General features: G+C 41.6%; 1 long non-coding RNA gene across 1 annotated transcript; it reads right to left on the bottom strand.

Annotated features, from left to right (window-relative positions):
- Positions 1–2757: 2757 nt before the first annotated feature.
- On the bottom strand, positions 2758–15562 carry LOC121073487. The gene is made up of 5 exons (XR_005821743.1): positions 15360–15562; positions 12793–12909; positions 9270–9451; positions 8080–8256; positions 2758–4098 (listed from the first exon to the last, which is right to left on the bottom strand). It is a non-coding gene; the product is annotated as an uncharacterized LOC121073487 (long non-coding RNA).
- Positions 15563–16838: the final 1276 nt, after the last annotated feature.

Below are 16838 nucleotides of genomic sequence, written 5' to 3'. Positions count from 1 at the left end.
ATCTAGCAGACAGAGCTCCTGTGGTCTGTGCTCAGAGAGCAACACATAAGGAGTAAGGGGATTAGATTGTATTGTAGCTTGAGAGCCAGGTTTGGTAGAGCGTTAATCTCCAAGAGTTATCATTGCCAAAGTCACTTCTTAATCTGGCAGTTCAAGAGAGACAGCCTCTGTTTTAGGACCTGAGGCTAACTTATTTGATGTCACATTATAAGCAGAGCAGGTGCTGGGTTTGCAATGTATATTTGATGTCTAGTGTTGAAAAGTGAATTGATTGAAATACTGTCAGGCTACATTTTGAATGATTGCACTACTAATGTCACCTACAGGCATCTTGATGGACATTCTGCCTTACACAGAATACAGTAGGCTGGAAATCATCATTTGCAAATCATCACCTTTGAAAATACAACTACCAATTCAGCTGAAAAACAGAATTGGAAACATGTTGAAGAAACATTAACCTGAGGAAGTGAGCAAATCAAAAACACCAACTATTTAGGCTCATGGATTTCTCATTATGGGAATTTTCAACCTACTGTATTTCTTCTGTGGTGTTACATTTCAAAAACTTTAATTTGTTTGATAATATGTTTCTACCACAGGAAATCTAATCAGGTTCTCCTTTTTTTTTTTTTTTTTTTTTTAATGGCATTCATCAGCATGGCACTTCTGGATCTGTTCATTTATGAAAGTAGTTTTACAAAATCTGTCACTATGTAGGAACGTGACAAAATTAGTAGGAGAACACTGGCATATTTGTGAAAGGATATGAGGATTTAACTAAATAATTGTCATTGAGATTAACGGGAAGTTGGTGTTTAAATCCAATAGTTGAGCATATAAATCACAGTTCTGACCTATATTTCCTTACCCTTGACACCAATCTGGGTTAGAGTTAGTCTTTTATTAACATTCATGACAAAGGATAGGGGCAAGCAAGGTTTCCTTATTTCCAATGGCTATTATTCTCTAAAGGTAGAATTCTGTGATTAATTTTACATCAATCTGGAGATTAATTTTAGCAATGTGGCAAAACCATTGGCTAAGTTGGCTCTCAGGACCAACACCCCAGAAAGAGGAAGAGGCAGGATTAAGACAATGTCAGTATTTCACCAGTCATCTGCTATCGTCAGCCTAAGTTAGCTAGTTACCAGTAACAGTAAAGCCTTTCTTCAAGTCTCCTTCTGTCAAATTTTCTGAGATTTTATTTACCATGAATGTATGCTTCTGAAAAACAATAAACAACAGCAGGAAGTGGGATACAAGCTATATGCTCAACTGTTTCATTTAGAAGTACTGTTTTCTCAGATGCCAGGGTATTTATATGTATCTATATCCCCAAAGACATTAGGCTCTCCTTGAGGATTACAGAACACTGCATCTTGTATAGAAGGAAATTTCAAATTCTATATAAATTTGGCACTGCACCAGGGAAACTCTACCCCTTCCACTGACAAATGGAGACAGGGAGGCCTTTCTGAACGTGCACAAATTCACACAGCAGGTGAAAGTGCTCTGTGCCTAAACAAAACTAAAATATTACATTTTGAAGCAATAACTGCTTATGCAGGTGCAAAAACAAGTAGAATCAGCAATGGAGTTGTTCCCAGTCCCTTGACAGCCCATGCTCATGGGCCTGAGGAGAAGCCTTCAACTTTGCTGCAAGAGCCTTGAGCAGAGTTGTACCATGTGTGGTAGTGCAAATAGCAGCAAGATGTTCAAGCAGACCCCCTTTCTCTTGAGCAGGGAAACACATGAGGGGACTGTGGAGGGGCCAGATCCTGGGAGAAGAAAAAAAAAAAAAGCCAAGGCTGGCTGGGAGCCCTCCTGCTGTGTAGCACGCTCATTAATGTTAAATACTAAAACGGCCCCCTGTCAGGGAGCAGCAAAAGCAGGGCTTCTCCAGAGGCAGAATAAGCTAGGAAATGAGGGTAACCCATGTGCAGCCCCACATCGTCTGAATGGGGCTGGGCTTGTGGTTGTGATAGGGTCCATTGATCATCCCAGACAAGGTGAGGTAAATTGGAAAGTGCAGGATCCACCCAGGAAGCCTAACCAGGACAGGGGCAGAAGGTAAAGCAACCTTGCAGGGCAGGTCTGGAGTCCACCCATGGTGAAAACCAGACCATAAGCCTGGGCAGCAGAAAAATGGCACAGGAACCTCTACAACGTGGCTTAGGGAACAGCAGGGTGCCCAAAGCTGGCCCAAAATGGGGCTCCTGGACCTGCAGGCAGGGACTGTGGGTGATGGTCCCAGTTGAGCCTGGTCAGGGCCACTAAAGCCCAGCAGGACCCTGACACAACCCAACCTATACTTTGGGGGGAGATGAGAGTCTAAAGCCCTATTGCCCTATTTAAGCAAGAGATGCTGGTGATTACTGACGACCTAGGTTATACCTTTCAATAAAAAACATACACCCACTGTTATGCAGAAAGGCGGGCTTCTAGCCAACAGGAGATCAGGTGTTTCTTCAGTACCTGACATCACTTCTCATACAGGCACCTGGTGGGGCAAATGCAGTTCTGCCAAGAAGGTGCAGGGCAGTTTTTCCTCTTAATTGTCTACTGCTAAACTGAAAAAAAACAGTTTAATGAAGTAAAGCTTAAAAATATAAAGATATACAAAATGGACAAAAAACAAGCCCAGTTTTCCATTTCTTATTGTTTTCATCAAATTAAGCCTTAAACCATTAGCTCCTATTAAAAATTGGGTAAAAGTCTTTCATGAGTAAGCAGTAGGCTCATTAACTTGTGTGTCAGTTGAAATGTAAATAAAATTAATGGCTTCAAAAGGAATCTTTCAATATTGAGAAATTAGCTGGCTGTCTGATTACCAAGAATCTGTACGCACATTCTTTTCTTTCACTGATCTGCTCTTTCAACATCAGGAATGGTAACACTCTGGGAACTGTTTACCTAAGATCAGCGTGGTTCAAGTGTTACTTAGGATCTCAGTTAGGATTTCTTGGTTTTTAAATGTTTAGTCCTCGGGGGGAAGTGAAAATGACAGCAGGAAGAACCTGGAGGTATTAAGCACTGCTGTAGCTGGCACTTGATGACAGGAGGGGAATGAACACACCAGGCACTACATTTTATGATACAGCAAACAGGGAAGTTTGTATTAGATTGTATCAACTCTTGCTGCGCCTTGAACACATCTGAAAGGAAAGAAACAAACTGATGAAAGTTACAGGGTACAAAAGCAAGAAAAGTGCAAGGAGGGAGGGAAGTTGGGAGCATGTGTAAAATGGAAATAAACATTCTGAAGAAATAAGAGACTTGTCACCCCTCATGAAAACTATTGTAAGCGATAGGTTTGCAGTTCAGATAAGAGTGTGCTCCTTCCTTCCTTCCTCGCCCCCGGCCCCACCAGAGATAGTCACTTTGCCCAGGCAGGGATGGCTTCGGAATCTGATGAACTGAGCCTCAGGTCAGAGGAGTGAATAGAGTCGTCTTCTCCAAAAGAAGGCAGGCAGCCAAGGAGGTGCACGAAGCTAGTATGCAAGAGCCTTCTGCAGATGGCTTCTTTAGAAGGGGATCCATCACATGCATATGCAATCTTCTCAAGAAATTCTAGGAGCCACAGATTCTTGCTTTCAGAAAGTTAACATCATGCTGATTCGGAGCCATGAGGCTTACCAGGGCATACTGATTTGAAACCTAAGTACAAGCACCCCAATTCTGAGCACTCAGATGGAGGTTAGACATGTGGAAACTGATAAACAACTTTGAGTCTGTTGTAGGTAACCTTTTCCAAACCTGGATAGATGTTCCACGTGGTCAAGGTCCTGCCCTCCTTGGTAGTGTTACTGAGTGCTGAGAGCAGACCTTTATTTCCTGGTCCCATCATTTGCCATCGGTCAAAGTTACAGCAAAGCAGCAGCCCATGGCAGATCAGGTAGGCTGTATGCGCTCTTCCAGAAAGACAAGGTGGCAGATAGCTACAGCACAGTCACCATCCACCCTTGCATTTGGAAATCAGTTGGTTTAGTAAAAAATCAACAACAGAAGACAGTTCGCTCTCCCTTTCCTATGCGTTACCCTCTTCTCCAGTGGGTCAAAGTCCTCTCTTAAAGCTGCAGTCATCCCCGGGAAATCCTAACAGAGAAAGAGCCATGTCAGCCTTTCCTGTGTTACTTTCACAATAAAAGTGTAAAGCGGCAACACTGAGCGGGCTGTGAATTCCATAGGCCAAACTATAAACACTGCAGGAATTCAAGGTCCTTGACATTTCACAGAAAGCAAAACCGTGAGACTGAGGAAAACAAGCTAAAGGCTAAGTTAAGATATGTCTACCAGCTCCTAGGAAGGATCAGTTCAAATAAGGAACTGCAGTCACAATTTCCTGCTTGATTGTCACTTTCTTCCAGTGAAGAAATAGTCTGCTACTGGCCCTTGTCAGGAACAAATTACTTTCCCTTCACTGCCAGCTCAGCTCCACACGCCCTGCATAGAGAAGCAACACTGCAAGAAGCCAGTTTTCCCCAGAGGATATGAACTCCACAGACTGGTAATCTGCACAGATAATTTAAAGGGGTAACTTGCTCCTCTGTAGCGTTCTCAGTAAACACAGGGTAGTGGGAGTTTAAATTAATTGAAAAAAAATTGCCATGCAACTTTTTGCATAGGAATTCTCATCGATGAAAAATTTTAATCCCCTGAGAGCAAGCTTTAAGGGTTGTTAAAACAGAGTCTAAATCCAGCTGTAACAGAAATGTGATGAAAGAGTCTTGGTATTTTAGCTTGTATTCTTGGACAGATCCAATCAGTACAAATACAAAAAAAATACTTTTTAAAATTAACATTAATTACAAAGAAAAATGCTTTGAGGCATATTAATTTAAACCTTGCAATTTGTTTGCTTTCAGTGTGGGCAATATAAACACTGAGAAAAAAACGCATTCTGTCCAAAACATCCTCACCTTATCCTTTCAAAAAAATTTAGGTATAAGAGAAAAAGGAAAAACTGTCAACAGTGTGGATCCCAAATGCGAGGTACTCATGCTGGAGAGCTATTCAGAGCTTATTCTATGGTGCAAGCCCAAAGTCCTTACTCAGCAGCAACATTAATGGTAGTTCTGCTGAGGGGGGAGTGCCCTGGGGAGTTCAGGATTTTAACTTTAAGAAACCATTTTAATAAACTGAGAACAAAGTCATTAAAGCAATGATGTAAGCTTTAAATGCATTCCATCAAAAAGATATTCCTCTTCAAATGGAAATATCCTAGTTACTTGATTAGGAGGTGCACTTTGGTGCCTTACTTTTCTTTATCAGGATTTGTTCAGCCTAACCGGCTCTCACATTTATAGCTTTACTGTATCTATCACACTTTAGTAAGTCCAGATTTGGACAACTCTTGCCTGCTTACTCATGTTTCTGGACTTGTTCTCTCCTAGGCAAAGAGTAACTTGATCCACGCATCCTGTTGATTCTTTCAATGTCTAAAATTAGGTCTGTGCACGCATGCTTCCTCTACCTGGCGGTGTTCTCCCCGGCTCCACACACTCACGCACAGGCGGGATGCAACAACTGCCCAAGTGTCGCTTTTTGAAGGAGAAACCAAAGATTTATACCTTTTACTTTATGTGCAGGGAAGAGAACCCAATCCACTCTCACATTCAGCACACATGACAAGTATTATTTTGTTCAGCTAAATGCTTAAAATGATAACAGGCTTTCTGAGCACAAGTGGTGGCATCCATCCTAACGTATGATTATCCATACCCATGACTCTAGCGAGCCCAGACTTGGTAGAAATTACTTGACAGTCACAGGACTGCACGGTTGGAAAGATTAAAGAGAATCCCCCAGCCTCCCATTCCTCCCTTCCTTCACTCTTCTGTTCCCATGAGGATCGCCTGGGACACCCCTGCTAGAATAACATTTGTCAGAAAGCAGAAGGTAACCCAATGGGAAACATCAGTGAACCTGTGTTTACTTTATTTAGAAATGACACCCCGTCCCTGTCCCCTGGGGCAAAACTTCTTTTCTAGACATGACCTCAGAGATGTGCTACATGCACCCTGCACAATTTATCACCATGCTGCCTATAATTAGGTTTGTTAACATACAGCCTAGTGCAGTCTTGTTGACTGGGAACTTAATCAAGTTACTATTGAGTTCTCGTATGCATTGCTTCGGGTGACTGTTTTACTTGTAGAATTATAGCTGCGACCAACGTGAGGAAATTAGCTCTGGACACAAGTTTTTTACTTTTTTTCCCCCTACATGTGAAAATATTTAGCAAACAGTGACAATGATGGAAAACAGTAGGAAACAAAATGTTCTACATTAGTATAAAACTTGAAAAATGCAGCAAGGACCCTCAGTGGTACAACATGTGTTATGCTGGCTGGCAGTCCATTAGGCTTGATAGACATTTCACTTACCTAAGTCAAATATAACAGTCTAGTATTCATTAATATAAGAAGGGGGTTGTGGAATCAAGCCTACCATCTGGTTAGAACGACAGAATAATCTACAACTCATGATTAGGTCTAAGGAGTGGAATTTCACTTTAATCTTTTTCATTGCTCGAAATTTCCATCTGCACAGTACGGCACATCATTTTTCTTCAAGACAAATGTGCTGTTTTTCATGTTCCAAAATTAGATCAGAAGAAAACGATTAATCATGTCATGGCCTGGGAAAGGAAACAAAGCCCTGATCTTTCTCTCTCTCCCCCTCTCTCTCACTAGCTCTGGCTGTTTGCAAGGTCCTTTCTTTCCCTGCCTTGATTTTCATCACAACTTTCAGAGATTCACATTGTGTTAGGCTAGGAACGTTCAGGAAACAGGAATCTGAAATAAAGACATGGCTTTGATTTGCATAGCCATTTTTATTTTCCCCTTGCATCTCCCTCCCCCCCAGTTTGCCACTTCATCTTTTCCTTGTCTCTGCCTCGATCCCTCCCTCTCCGCCCCCTACCATGTGCCCCCTGGCACAGGACGACAGATGGTGACCTGTTTGCATGTGACACCGTAACTGAATCTAAACTCAAGGAAACAAGTCACCGGGCTGCAAATTAGTGAGACCACACAACTGTCAGGTGGCAGTCCCCTTTGACAGTTGTAGGCCATTATAGGAACATTGATGTTTTCACAGTGTGACAAAAAGGAATCCTTTTTGCAGCAGACCTGTCTGTCAGCTGGCTCTCAAGTCATAACAAATCCCTGGCACTCAGCTGAGGCTGAACATTCGCAGCGTCAGGAGGATGATAAATGACCTGCAGGGCTTTGAAGTGCCTTGGCAGTTCAGATGGGTCCGCAGTGCTGACAGAGAAATATACACAACAGCGTAACCAATAATGAGAACATTAAACATTCCTGCTTTGTGACAGGCTGACAGAAAAACCCAGCCTCACATCAATCATCTTTGGAGATATAACCTTGACAATTAGCCCCCTCTCTGATACTCAGAGTAACCTTTTTTTTTTTCCTCCCCATCCCCCTTCTTTTTCTTTTTTTTTTTCTTCTTTTGCCTGGCTTATCTTCCATAATTTTTTTTTTTTCTGGAATGGCAGAAAGGGAAAAAACAGCAGAAGGGAAAAAAAAAAAAAAAGCCCACATCAAAAAAGATCTTTTCCTTTTCCTCCATGCAAAAATAAAATATGCTAGGACAAAGTTTATTTGATGGACTTCCACCTATTTCCCTTTAGGAGAAAGGAATTTATTTTTTGCCCTATCTACCAAAGCATCTGTCACTACAAATACTCCTAGCAGAATTTTGTTTACATTTTATGCTTATTTTGTTCCTTAGTTTTTTTTTTCCCCTTCACCAACTCTTACATTCATATCAGTGCATTCTGTTGTCAAGCATCTTTTCCACTTGTAAGAGTGAGATGATTAAGCAGGCAACTGTCCCCTTGTTACTGTATTCTAGGATCATTCAATAAAACAGATATAATCTCTCTTCTTTCCATAACCTTGTGTTTTCTTCTTTTTGTATGTGCCTGTGCATTGGTTTGCCATTTCTTAAATCGTTTTTACAGAACAAAAATAATCTCCAAAGGACAAATGAAAGATGCAGCTAATCCTCCTGAAAACTAAACACTAAATACCCCTCTGGAATCATTCTCACCAAAGTGCTGGAATGAATCCTGATGTTGAGGGTGCTCTCTCTGTTCACAGGCAATTCCTCTTGCTTTACTCAGCATAGGATTGGCAGGAATTTGTCCTGGTACACACTGCTTCTTGCCAATACTCTCCTGATGGCTGAGGACTTCAGGCAGTCGGGTCAACAGGAGTGGTCTGTGCTCTGTAAGACATGAATTAGGCTCCTGGGCACTTTCTCTGCTCCTTCCCTGGAGGCTTCAGTCTCCCAGGTTGTTACTTGGAGCCCCACAAAGAGGTTTCAAAGGAGTTTAAGCACCTTTGTGAAATAGCCTCAAACAAAAATGACTTTCAAAATGGTGTTTACTGCAGTGGTATTCATCTAGAGGAATGCTAAAAGCCTTCTATCATTGAAATTAGTAGCAAATCCTCTAAGGTGTGCCATGTTCAGGTCTTTGTCTCCATATTCCCTAAGGTAGTTCTGCTTTGCTTATGCAATGACAAACATGCACTCTTGCTCTCAAGCACAGCACAGCTCAGATACTTTGATGTTAAGTTCAGGCAGCGAAACAGATTTACACACAACCAAGCACTTGTAAATTAAAAAAAGCTGGGTTTCTAACCGTGAGGTAAAGCCTGTCCCCAAGGCCAGTTTTCCTACACATACTTTAAGGTCCCTCTGCAATGCTGGTGTAGTGGAAGGAAGATGAAAAGGAGACAAAAACCTAGGCCTTCAACACAATTATAGAAGAGCCAGCTATAGACCCAGATGACGCTGCTGGAATAATTCATTCCAGAGTCTGTCAGCTGAGTCCTGCTGCTGTCAAAGTATGTCCTGTGCACGTGGCCACAGCTGCTGACTTCACTACTAGGAGAGGTCAGTGTGAAGGAGAAAAGAAAGGTATCAGAAAGAGGATCAACAGCAAGTGGCAAACACTGTTCAGCAATTGCATGGCCTCATATGCACTCCAATTATATTATCCCGATAAAGATTCAAACTATGCTGTGCTGGTTTCATAAAATAGCAACAGAAGATTGGCCTTTGCAGGACTGGGAGGAGCCATTTCGCTTTCAAGCAAGTACTTTTTAAGAGACCAGGCTGACAGTGCTGGAAATAGAAAACTTCTCTTTGCGTCTGTTATACTTGGCTAGTGGCTACTGACTGACTTTGTTACAGCACACGGATAACATACTGCGTTACCACATCACACAACCTACCTGGAGGGACTGGAGTCGGACATCGTGACTGCTAAATCCTGCTGAGGCTCTGGAAAGCCCAGACACGTTAACAGCACAGCCCAGTGCCTGCTTGGTGCGAGCTGAGGATCCGGCAGAGCTGGGCAGTGGAGGACTGCATTCAACAGCAGGAGGTTCCTCTCTCCTTCCTCCAGGTTTGAGACCTGTTTCTTGCAACAAAGGGACATCACTCAAACTCTGGATTGTCTGATGAGAGAATCATAAGTTAATTTGCACCACTGATTTTCCAAAGATTGATTTCTTAACTCATTAAAACTATCGCTTTGATTGTTATGAGTCTGACTCACAGCTGGAGACCTTTTTTCACCATGATGGCCAGTACAAAGGCAAGGGCACTCCCAGCCCGCACACTGCATCCGTGCAGTCTCTCAGGTACTTGTTTCACCTGTTTCACGTACTTTAAAATAAGTGACCGTACCTCACTTCTTAAATTCCAAGGTACTTCAGTTCCAGGCCTGCCAGCCAGGCTGGATGATACTGTCCCTTCTGCTGGCAGGAGCACAAAGCGGGGAGCCAGAACCTACGTGACACACTCATTGAGCCACAGGCCTGTCACAGGCAGGCTCTGGTGGAAGCAGGTAAGATTTTCAATCCCTGATCATTGAAATCTCAGAAAGTATATCCTCCCACCCTACTCCAGGACGATGCTTTATGGCCTCTCCTGCACTATCACCAGTAGCTGTGTTTGGTTACTGGGTGCTGATGACTGAATCTATAAAACATCTCGGGAAGAAAAATGCGTGGAGTAAATGAACACTTTCCTCCCAGCAGCTTTCTTCCACCTGCCAAACAGCAGAAGATGACAGACCACTTTCAGTACTTTTCAACAAAGAGAGGGATGAGAGGCTCCCCCTTTGTCACTGGCAGGGACTAGGCAGGGAGCCCGTGCTTTTTGCAGCTAATATTATGGAGTTTATACTGTAGAACACCAAGGCTTTGGGAGTTGATGGATGCATTCAGATCCCACGCTAACAAGACTGCCAGTGGAAAGGGAAGATGACTTATACCATGTGCTGAGAAAGAAACTGAGGTAGAATGCAACCGTCTTGTTTTCTTCCGACCATGTTTGGAGGACCGAGCAAACATCCGGCATGCCCAAACACCTGAGAGGCCCTGAAAGCAGACCGTGGCATAAACCAGCCAGTCATCACGAAGGCTAGAGAAGGATGAGTCTGGAGAAGCCATTTGGCTCCTCTATTAGACAAGGAGGCCATCATTTTTTTGTCTTTTTGATGAAATCTTTGAGAACCAAATCATGCTGGATTTATACAAAACTAATCAGATCTCCTGGACCCCATAATTCTCACTCTGACATATTATTCGGTGCATGGCCTTGAGTTAATTACCACTCCTTGCCTCAGTTTCCTCACAAACAGGAATGGATGCATTCAAATTTTACTCACCTGAGAGACGTGCTGTAAAATTTAATTAAGCCCTGAAAAGCACTCTGCAATTGTGAGATGAAAAGGTGCCATTAAAGGCTTCAAGTATTATATTTCACTAAGACTCCCAGAAATATTTTGGATGGAGTTAAAGAGAGAAAATAAAAGGGGAATAAATCATAAACATTGCAGCATAAATGCTTCCCACCCCTTCTTATCTGTAACTCACAAGGCATATAGATTACATCTAAATAATCCTTTGTATGAGAAACTGTCCATACATTTGCACACAAGATGTAAGGACAATGCTGGTTTTATATGAAAGGGAATATACATGTTTCCTTGCACACACTCAGTGAAGTTAAAAGGGTTAATAAAATATAAGTTGAGATCAAAAGAAATCTGAGGTGACATTTTGGCCTTGAGGCCTTCTCTTGGCTGTGGGAAAACAGAATGAGGCTGCTCTGTAACCTACAACCGGAGTACAATTAGGCGTGTTTTCAGACTGCATGTATTTTTCTAGGTTAAATCTGTATAGATATGAGCATATGCACTGAAAGCACCATGAATTTAGTTTTTCCAGTGGAAAATTATTAACAGTGTTAAACATGGAGACAAGCTGAGAAAATTCAAAGTTATGTAATTAGAAGATTATACCCGCCCAGATCAGAACTAGATAAAACATTAAAATCATCATAAAATGCACTCAGAAGGGAAGGGCTTCATGCACATGCGTGCAGCTGCAGTGTCATGCACACATCCTGAGGACAACTGGAGGCACTTGGCTTTTCATCTTTTGACTGGAGACCTCTGCAAGACCTATGCGTTACAGCACTAAGAACCACACACTCTATCAAACCTTGTTATTTACATAACACATGGCAGGGAGCAGTTATAGAATAAATCAATACTTTGTGATATTTGTTACAAGCCACATGGCACAGCTGAGCATTTCTAAGGCCTTACCCAAGGTCTGGCTTAAAGGAAGCTAGTTACAGCTATATTAAAATTGCCTAATAAGTGAGGTTCCCAGACAATTGCACTGAGCCTTTTTTTTTTTTTTTTTTTAACTGGACTGTAGCCTAGTGAGAACAGGGCTTTTTCATTTACAGTTGGGGTCCTGTTCTGTCCCTCTCCAACAAGAACTCTCTTTCTGTGCGAACTACAAGCTGATCTTTCCCTGCTGTCCTCCTCTCCAATAAGCCTGATTCCTAATCATAGCTGTGGTTACAGCTGTGGGTGATCCCTCCAGATTCAGTGAGATGCTTAATAAAGAAATCTAATTGTTCACTACTGAGACTCTGAATATCCACACCCCTGCGTAGGGACAGCAGTGCAGCTGCCAAGTGGGACACTGATACAGTCTTTCCCTTAGGTCCCTGGGTTAGGAGGGACCATGTGAAAGTAGAACTTCCAGAGGATGAAGAAGAGAAGCACCTCTCTCTCTTTGTTGAGAGTATGAAGAACCTAGACACCTACCTCATACATGCAAGTTAACTGCCTAAAGTTCGACAATGTAAGAAAACTAATGCTGAATGCTCTACACAAAAAGCTGTGGGCATCGGGAACAACTCCCATACAGACTATCTGAGCTGATACTGATATGATCTAAGCATCACTTTCCTCTCTTCCATCACTTACAAATTAGACTTTTGTTTAAAAACACCATCAGGGAACCCAAGCAATCTCTCCAGTTTCAGGGTGCTAAAGCATATTCATTAAAATGTCCAGTTTGGAGAAGGCGATGTTTTAGAACACTAACAATGCTTAAAATACAACGTTAACAGTTCTACAGGCCAGAATGGCTGAACGTGTGACAACACTCAACAAGCTTGGAATTCGCTGGGACAAGGCCCACGCTTTCCTTTCATATTAGCTCAGCACCTAGCACCTGCTTCATGATTAGTCCTAATAAAGTATCTAAAATACAACATATCAGTAATTGAAAAATATGATCCTTGATACAGTGGATATAGTGTTACATAATTGGAAAAATTATCTAAAAGCCACTGAGCAAAAACTCCTCTCAGAATGCAAGACATAACTTGTGTTGTGTAAAAAGAAAAGCAGTAAGCAAAGCATCTTGTTCTGTTCTTTCTTACCTAATAAGAATGTAGGCAACCACAGACGGAGGGAGGAGCAAGCAATTCACGAAGATGTGTCAGGCCAGTAAGGAATCTCCACTGAAGCCAAGTACAGGATGGAGTAAGCTGCATGAACTGTGAGGTTGCAAGAAGCAGTAACAAACAGGTTGCATTAGGAACTTGCAAGAAAAACTCTTCTTACTAAACTGTGGAAAAGCTAAATTTATAAAAAATGATGTATGATATTTACATGTTAGTAAATCATTTAATGGAAAGTCAACTGAAATATTCAACTACGCTTATTTAGATGCTACCAGAAAACTAGGTCTAAAAACTTTAAAAATTCAGCCTTTTCTTTATTCCTTTTCTCAGAGTTCATACATTAGTCATCTGCTGCCTCAGCTGTATCAATGATCTTTTTTTTTTTTTTTTGTCTTGCAGCTTTCTTACTCCCTTTGTTTCAATGGACATTTTGATTATTCTTCTCTTTTCACGTCCTTCCTTCTCAGCTCCTCGATTTCCAGTTATTATAAATCAAGTTCAAAACACCATTTTAAAGCACTGCAAAACACTGCCCTTGGACCTCTTTCTTTACTACTTTTTTTCATTAGTCCCACTCCTTAAAAAAAAATACCAGGCTTGTTTGGACCATCTCAGTATTCTTTTCCTACCACAGTCTTTATTTTTCATCTATGTCATGAAATATGTTTATGACAGCTTTGAATTCACTTTTGCTAGAGGCTTCCCACAGAAAACTCAAAAACTCATACATTCAGTTGTACAACCATGCCCCCACTCCCTAACTATTTATGCTATTTCTCATGTTTGAGATGTCTGTAGACTAAGTTTTTCAGAGCAAAGAAAGCATTAATTGATGTCTGTAATTTCTATTGAATGGTCCTGTATGCTTCCATAGTGTCATATACATTAAACATACCACCAACCCACTCACAAATAAATGCTTCTAGGGAACTTCCCATTGGGAAATTTGTAGGGACTGTGTTAAACGCAAGTTTTTAATATTTCATTAATATTTTAAAACCACTGACCAGGTGATACAAAGAGCCGAGACAATAATTAAATTTGCAGATGATACTAAATTAGGAAGTGTTGCAAACATAAGTGAAGACAGAGAAATAACACAGAGGACCTAAGAAAGCTTAGAAATAAGAGCAGGAAATAACAAAATGAAATTCATCCGAGAAACATGCAAAGGTACAGTACATCTGGGGGAAATATTTCAAAATTAAATACCAAAAGTAATCCGATCTTGTGGTTCAAGGTGTAAACTGATTGCCACAGCTGAAATAATCCTCTCAACCCTCCTGCTCAGCAATATGTAACTGGGAAGGTACATTATGAAGGGTTTTGAAATATCAGGCACAAGTTATTTTTGTAGGCAGGATGCTGAAGAGGAGGCCTGTCTCTTACAGAAAATCCTCCACAACATGTTATTCAGGGAAATAGCCAGGTACATTGACGGCACACTCCTGCTCTTGGGCAAGCAAAATATTTGCCTACTTCTCCTTTCACACCCAACAGCTACCTTCATCCTCCTGCTCTTATGCCTACAGACAATTTAGCACAGACAGGCTGGGCAGAGACATGGTGGCAGTGGCACTAGTGGGTTAGAACAAGTTGATGAGAACTGGGGACGGGGACGGCAGGCTGGTTAGAGGATGAGTTATCGGGGCTCTTAGCATTCCCAACCTCTGAGAAACTGCCTGAGCTACTTTTCAGTCTCAGCAGCCACAGGGACTGCTATACAAGACAAGCAGTAATGTTGTCAGAAACACAGAACCAGATATTCAGTTGATGTCAGTCACGGTTTTTCTGCTGACTTCAAAGAGAATAGCAAATTTAATGTGAGTTTGCAGTGAAATAGGATATTGAAATGCTTCACTGCAGCTTGGTTTCCATCCTCCAGCTCACCACAATCAGGAACTAGGGAAGAGATGAGGCTTTGTACAGCATTGATAAAACCACAGCAAATACATCACAAGGCTTTGGCCCTCGAATGCCATCAACTTATAGAGAAGCTGGAAGGAGTTGAATGGAAATCAACAACAAAGAAGGATCTCAGATAGATGGACTTCGAAGAAAGTCACTATCATCTTTTGTTACACATGAAACAAAAGACAAGAAATGTCATTAAAATAAATAAATTAATGTTATCCCTATAGCAAATCACTCTCCCCCTCTCACTGCTTCAGAGCAGAGCTTCTACCTAGGAATTAGCTTCCTACTACACATTTAAATAAACAGCACATATATCCTTACACATTCTCTACCCTTTTCCTCCTAGATAAACAATCTGAACAGGAATGAAATTAGACACTGAGATGAGCCATGGGTTTCACCACTCATTCAGATCTGTTCATTGTCTAACCCTACCACCACGTTCAGTTTATTTAATTTATTATGAAATTCCAGAGGTGCGAATAGCTGGACGATAACTTAAGGACCCTTCACAGCTGGATTTCCTCCCATCACCAAGGCTGTGGTATGGTTCCACACAGGCCAAGAACAGGATTTCATAGAAATTAAATTGGGATTGGATATCTCTCCAAAAAGATTTGACGTACCTTAAACAACAAACCATACAATTTTTCAGGAACTTTTTTTCAGTCAAATTTGCAGTTTGTGTCAAGCTAAGTTGACAGCCTTTTCTTCCATCTGATCAGTCTGAAGCAAGTAGTCTCCCGTGGTGCAGCTATTCTTAAAAAGTCATACTGACACGTTGAAATATCCATTCCATCCTGGTCTCATGGAAATTAGCTTTCTGACGGTATTTCTGATAGCAAATGGAAAGGAACAAAAAGGAAAAAACAAATTTTCTGAATTATTTCATTATAGCTGTTGTCATCTTCTCACACCAGAGCGGGCTGGAAGCTCCAGGGAGAATTTCTCAGTGGGACTGAAAGCATCTAATGAAAAGATTGTTAACATGTAGGTAGAACAGGGGTAAGGATGGACTCTGGTAAAGACCAATACCTGGACTTGAAGTTAGTTGGTCTATTCCTAACTGTGCCACATACTTCCTGAATAAACCCAAATAAATCACTTTATATGTACCTTAATTCCAGATCTGTGAAGTTAGAACTTTCTCAGCTATACCTATTCATGCTGCAAGCTATGTAGGTAGACAGCACATCTCACAACAGGAGACAGACTTTGAATGGAGGAGAGAAGGGACTTCCAAAGCAGGCAAGACTATTGCAGGCAACTGGCACTGTCATGTCTCATTATACAGGTATGTCTACAAAATCTTCTCCAACCAGAAGAGGGAGAGTATCTGTGGTTTGCAACCTCTGGACCAACAATTCATTATGAATCACTTTGGGTGGGCTGAACTTGCATTCAATCATCAAAACCTATGCAGAGGTTATGGGTAGCACCATTATGCACAGTCAAATAGCTTTGGCTCTCTATGGCTTGTAGGTTTTCCAGCAGTCACGAACCCCCACCCTCCACAAGCTCTTTATAGTTGGGCATGAAGATGGAAATGCAATTGTTTTATAATGGAGGGTGGTGCTTGATGCTATCAGGGCTTTTAATATTAGTCTCTTTGCTGCAGGGTCTGAGCACTTCCAGCTCCAGTTTGGTGCTGGCATAATCCAACCGTCTGATAAAGAGACCTGCAGGCAAAGTTGTGGTTATGAAACCTGAGATGAGCAGATCTTCTATCTGTATAATGAGCTAATTAAAAATTAATTTAAACATAGTCTGTATAAAGTGCTGAAGCATATGATGTGGGGTATAATCCTATGCTGGATTTGACAATCCACAACTGCTACTGTATATTCAGTGTCTACGGACAAAATTACATGCTCCTTCTGCCAGACTTCTTGAAAATTTTGCCTGAGACCTTGAGGATCTGACTCAAGGATGCAGACTGAATGGTTAGTCCATGTGATGATGTGCAGAGATAAGAGCTCAAATCTAAAGGTCGTTTGGCTACATTTGCACAACCATGCTGCTCTTGGACTGAGAGAGGTTCTCCAAAGTGATCATAGATACATCTGCTGTCCTTCCCCGCCATTCCTGGTTCCAGACTGTTCATG

Source organism: Cygnus olor, chromosome 7 (genome assembly GCF_009769625.2).
Source record: "Cygnus olor isolate bCygOlo1 chromosome 7, bCygOlo1.pri.v2, whole genome shotgun sequence".
In the NCBI taxonomy this organism is placed as follows: domain Eukaryota; kingdom Metazoa; phylum Chordata; class Aves; order Anseriformes; family Anatidae; genus Cygnus; species Cygnus olor.
Note: the sequence above shows the minus strand (reverse complement) of the source record. Positions and strands in the feature narration are given on the sequence as shown.